The following is a 6,000-nucleotide window of genomic DNA, read 5'->3' on the forward strand; positions in this document are numbered from 1 at the left end:
AAATCTACTTGCTGATCAGAACGTCCCCTCTCCTCCATACATGTAAAAGTTGCTAGAGAAGTTTTAAACCCCCTGGATGATCTGCGTCTTGGCTAGGTGAGAGTTCTGCCTGTCTCTTCTCTACATAAAGTGACACATATATTCGCTGCTGCGAGATTTGAACCTCTTGCTACATCGAAGGTGTTTCCCGCTGGACGTGCCCTTGTGCTGGAGTTATTGGCCTATTGGGCTTGACTTGACATGCAGGGCTCATCTATTTCTCCTTAAGCAAATAGAGGGTAAGGGATGCTAAAGACAGTAAATCCAACTAATTAGTTCTGTAAATTAAAAGCTAAAGAGCAGGCAACCCTGTGCTGCAATCCATGCATGTTTAGTGGTTAGAATAGCCACAAATCTGCATCTCCAGCTGCCAGAATGCCTCAAGCTAGAAATAAGTTTTTCTGTTAAATTGTAATCATTTTACATGGAAAATTGTCTCTGTGTATCTGCTGGGAATGTGATTTATGCTGCCGGGTGCGGTGCATTTAAAAAGCTGGCCTGTCAGGTGGTCTTTGCATTAGCATGTGTTTCCTCCTATTTGTCTGAGCTTACAAAAACTGGAGACCACCGGTGTTTGATGGAAACAAAGCTGACATGAAAAACTACCCAGTGGTCTCCTGTTGAAGGGTACCAGTGCTACGCAGTTATGTGCAATTATTTTCCAACTTAAAAGACAGCGAGCATCCTATTTTAAATCAAGCTGAGGATTTGAGCATTAAAAAAACCTGGGAACACACAACAACAGTTCCCGCTTGCAGCTGATGATTAGGAAAGGCCATGGATTGCACTAACTTTAGGTAAAAATACAAGTACTAGGTGTAGAGACAAATAGTACTGTCAGAGCTCGGATGCATTCCTGGGCTTTGCTCAAGTATCCCATCTAGGAATTTGTCTCTGTTGTGGAAGACATCATCCTCCACTATTCAGTACTTCTCCAGTGTTGATACCTTGAGGACCAGCAATGACATTCTGGAAGGGTAAGTAAGCTGGGATCCTGGTAATGTTTGGACAGCTGTATCACTTCATTTTAGATGGTTACTGTATGTCTTGAAAGCCGTGCCAGGCTGTTAGGCAGTGCTGGGTACGTTGGATGTGTCCTGTACTTAAAATAAGACATGAAAGCTTTTTGTCTTTATGCTAATTACCCCAGTTCTGAACATTCACTGTCAATTTACATGATAATTTTTCTTGTTCTGCTGTCTGATACCTTTCCCACCTTCATTTTATCCATCCTCTTACAGAAAAACTTGACTTGCACAGGAGACGTACAGTGAAACAGAAGCCTGATGCAAAATGCCGGGGGAATCTGTCACTCGGAGTTGCAACTGCTTGTATGCAAGGGGGAACAGCCGCATCCAGGATCCAGAAAGTCACCGCTGACAGTAGAAAGGCAAATGAGTAGGTTCATTTTTCCTTATCAGGCCTTGAAGAAGTAGTTGTGTAACAGTATGGTTTAAATCCATGTAAAATTAGTGGCTATGCCACTAAATTGTTTCTCAGTTTATTAATTTCAGCACAAATTGTCTGGGAAATAGACCCAAACTGCTGTTACCATTTATTTGCCTCTTAATAGGTAAGGTTGCAAAGAATGAATGAGTTCTTAACGGTGCTGAAACCTCTGGCAGGCTCCCAGCGGAGCCTGTGGATGATTCTTGTTTTTCTAATACTTCAGATTTTTGCTGGGGTCTTAAGAACATTTAGATTACTAAGCAATGAGAGAGCAAAGTCTCAGGACTCCCCAAAAGTGGTGTACTAAGTGATGATTAAAACTGAATAGAAGTTAATGTGAGCTAGTTGCAGGCCAGTGGGTCACTTACCGTAATCCTGCTGAACCACCTTTACCCCAACCGTGTTTTTGCTTTCAAGTGAAAGTGGATTGGGCTAAAAAACCGTAAGAACAAGTGAACTAGATCGTGTTGGGAGGACACGATGCAGTGCCCTTGGATTAACAGTTTTGAGTTTCAGGATAATTTCTTCCTGCAGCAGTTTTCATCTTGCACTCACAGAGCTCAATTATATTTGGAAAAAGTGACGGTATACTCCTCCCATCAGCCGAGCCCGGCCATGGGTGGGTATGAAAAAGAACAAGGAAGGAAAACGGACTAAATTTCAGTGAGCGCACCCAGTGAATGTCGAGTTGCAGGATCATTTGTGTCAGAAGAATCACCTTGCTTGATGGCACAGGGATTTCATTGTCCCTAAATCATCCCAGATATGGTAATACCATACCCAGGGACTAATATTGCTGACTATAATTTCTGAGAAATGGGTCCTTATCCTGCAGTTCCTAGAGATGAAATGGAGCTATAGTTAAACTCACAATTTACAGTGTGAGCCTGTCCTCATTGGCAAGGGATGGGAAGGAGATGGTACAGGGGGAGCTAATTCTGAGTAAAGTTTGATTAAGGCTAATGAGGAGGAGATACCATCTAATAAAGAGCTTTAGTAAATTGATATTAGGAAGACATCTAAGGTGAAAGGCTGGGCTTTTTTTTAAAATTACTTTGACAGTTTTGGTTTTTAAACCATCTCCTTGCAAAGGGAATTTTTAAGGTGCCAGAAAATCTATGGCATGACAGAAGAAATTGCAACAGAAAACATAAAGGAAAAATTCCTAAATGTGAGGTCTATTAAAATGCATTAAAGACACCAAACAAGAACATTTCATCGTCTTAGGTGCACAAAACCTGGAGAAAGTACTAAGAAAACGTAGAAGGAATGGTCCTATGGTGGCTGCAGGTGACCCAGGTGTGTAACATCTTGTCACCTTCCAAAGGTCTCCACCTTCCAAAGCACCTGCAGGTACTGAAAGACTTTGCATTTTGCTACCGGATACTTAAACCCCAAATTTTCTAGGTTTCCCCTTCTAAACAGATTTGATAGTAGATTTCATTTTATCTTACTCAATTATCCCACTGAATTTACTTTTGGATTTTTAATAAATTTCCCTCCAGGCAACACCTCTTCTTCTCAAACTTTTTGGTTGCTGTTGCTGTGCAGAGGTGAGTGTATACGGCAATCATGAAGCAAGAAAGGAGTTACTATTAGATTAATAGTATAATTAATATTTTGGCATTGCCCAGACAGGAGATTTTGTGTGCCTTTATTCTAATAAAGTGGTATCTCTGTGTTTATTGTTGATGGAAATAAATGTTATCTCAGTATAAGAACGGAATGTACATGTATTAGGGGTTCCTAGTCTAGCCTGAGGACTGATTGTAAACTTAGGCAACTAAATTAGTTTTTCTCGTAATTTCCTTCTTACTGGAGATAATACCAGAGATTGTTACTATGTTGTGGGTGTTTGGTGAAGAGGTTTTGTTGGACTGCAGCCTGGTTCGAGATGCCCGGGTTTCCCTGCCACACCATGACCAAATTAGCTTCCGTGTTGGCAAGCCCTGGAGAAATCAAGGAAGGAAAATTCCATTGATACCGAATTAATTTATCTTGCAAAAAATACCCACGGTTTCAAAAGTAAGCTGGATATGAGGCACGTTGGCAGGGAAGGGCTGGATTTGGCAACCTCACGGTACCTCCTTGCCACAGCCCAGTGGACTCGGGGATTTGTGTAGTGCTGTTTTTCTCATTAACCACCGCTTTGATTAACAGCCTATTCCTTCCCTTCACCACACGGTGGTACCAGGAAACACAGAATCGGTGCTTGGAAGCCAATAAATAGCAGGCAGCGTCCAAATGCAGCACAAGGTGCCTGTTAGCAAACTTGGGAGACTGGAACCTGGTTTATCCTGGTTTATCACAACCTAATGTGTGTTATTTGCTTTTAGAAAGCGGGAGGAGCGCTCCTCCAGCAACCTCCATCCCCCTGCTCTTCTACCACCTTCGGAGGATCAGCATTAGACAAATGATAATCGCCTGAGCAGTGTGAGTCCCCTCTGAGCCTCTCTAATGTATCTATACAATCACAGTATGCGAACACTTTACAGTTTTTATGTTTTTGCTTGAAATCCAGACAGATTCGATTCATTGTCAGTTTACAGGCATAGCTGACACCTCCCAGGAACCTATCCGTGGTATAGCAAGCCGTTGAACTTAGGCTTCCCAAATTCTATTTTAAGAATCACTGGACCATTCCTTTTTTTCCTCAGGCAGTTATTGCAGCTGCTATGGCACATGTCCTGAAAATTTAAGCGTAAACTAGGGCTGCCGCTATCCATCTCGTCTGTCCTCAACTGGGGAAGGGATACTTTATCTCAAACCCAGATTTAAATAGGTATCGTATAAGCCTGGTCACTTTTAGGCATGTTGATACAAACTACTTATATCAGACTTGCTGAATCTTCAACCTGAGATTACAGAATAAATCATATCGTTCCAAGAAATAATACTTTATTGAAAAGCTTCCTGCGCTTTTTGTCAAGTCTCCTTTTGCTTTTGTATGCCAGTATTTTGAGTGCGTGTGCTTTTTCTCTACAAGCTCACTCCTAATACAGTCTAGGAAATCGAATTGTAATATTTGTGCTAATTCACAATGCTCCTTAAAAGTCTGACTAGCGTGATTTTTCTGATGCTGTAAAAGTCTGTGCTCAGTTTGCTAGCCGGCAACTTTTACCAGCATTGCGTTTGTTAAGTCTCACAGAATGCTACCCTATGACATGTATTGTCTGAAGCAATGCCATCAATTGCAGAGAGCTGTTTTTCCTTCGCCTTTTACATTATGAAATATCTTAGTCAATGGGTTATCTCCTTCTAACACATGCTTTCCATGTTTACCTTTACCAAGGAGCAGTGCGTGAAGTTGGAAAGGAAGTGGCTGCTTCCCAGAGTTGGCAAGATTGCGTGTGGAGCACTTGACACCCTCATGATACTTCCTTGAAGTGGATGCAAAACGGAAAGATGAGCTCCTGGTGAGCCAAACGCATTCCTTTTCTTCAGTTCTCAGTACCTCCTTGGAGCAGGGATTTATGCATTTATTGGATGAAGTGGGCAAAACACCACCCAGAATTACAGGGAAAAGGCAGAGATTTCCAGTCACTGACAAGTATAAATGCTGTAGCGTGAAGATGTAGCAAACATTGAAACCAAATGTTTCAGGGACATCCGAATGTGCACTGTACTGAAAAATATGGTGTAGATTTTATTCACGTCTCCATTAAACAGGCCCTGTCACCATGCCCCGCTAGTTCCTAGATAACAAACCTACAGTGATTATCCAGTGATTAGCAAAATGAGCAGACCAGGGTTCTTATCCATTTGCATGGGAATGCTTTGGGAGTTTGGTTTATTGATCAACTCAGTAAATGAACAATTTCTATCAGCAAAGCAAGGATGCGCCAGCCTTAAGCTGAGCTTACGGTTTGTGTTTGGGGAGGAAAATAATAGGCCAGTTCAGCCCAGAATTGGGGATGCTGATAGACCCTTTCCTCCTGTCATTCACAGAGGTGGTCGGGCTGGCAGACCCAAGCTGCCTGAGCGAGCATGCTGGTTGGACTGAAGTGTACTGGCCCCAGCTAGATAATATTCTATACAGTGCCTGGCTTGCACACATGAGTAAACAGATTGTTTAAGATAGAACGCCCCAATGTCATCCCAAGGTCCTTCTCACATGCTGTGTGCTCAGCACTGGGTTTGTGCATTCGCTGCCTCTGTGCACCAGAGCAGTGAGAAGTGCAATGATTTATTTTTCAAAATCAAATCGGCGTTGGGTTCCTGCCCAGTATGAAGAGATGGTGTCTGAGCAGGTAGCTCATTACACAACCAGATGTAGGTGAAGAGAGAACTGTGGCTTCTTTGCACTCGTGTGCAGCTAACCCAGCAGCAGTTCCCATGCACAGTTGCCTTATGTAAGTCTCCGTGCAATACCGGGCTTTCCTCGCAAGAGGGATTCTTCCAGCGTCGCCACCTCACCCACACTCAGGTTCTGCAGATTTTTTGCATTTCAGACACAGTCCCCATCTTACACTGGGAGGCAAATAACTCAGTTTTCCCCATGACTGGTGCTAA

At 42.7% G+C, this 6,000-nt stretch overlaps 1 long non-coding RNA gene across 2 annotated transcripts; it reads left to right on the forward strand.

The window, feature by feature from the left end:
- The first annotated feature begins 844 nt into the window (after positions 1-844).
- LOC142092882 (uncharacterized) lies at positions 845-5,257 on the forward strand. Of its 2 annotated transcripts, XR_012677222.1 has the most exons (5): positions 845-1,016; positions 1,281-1,437; positions 2,716-2,841; positions 3,825-3,921; positions 4,781-5,257. It is a non-coding gene; the product is annotated as an uncharacterized LOC142092882 (long non-coding RNA). The 2 variants fall into 2 exon arrangements; XR_012677221.1 differs by lacking the exon at positions 845-1,016 and having other exon boundaries at positions 1,027-1,437.
- Positions 5,258-6,000: the final 743 nt, after the last annotated feature.

Source organism: Calonectris borealis, chromosome 25 (genome assembly GCF_964195595.1).
Source record: "Calonectris borealis chromosome 25, bCalBor7.hap1.2, whole genome shotgun sequence".
Classification (NCBI taxonomy): domain Eukaryota; kingdom Metazoa; phylum Chordata; class Aves; order Procellariiformes; family Procellariidae; genus Calonectris; species Calonectris borealis.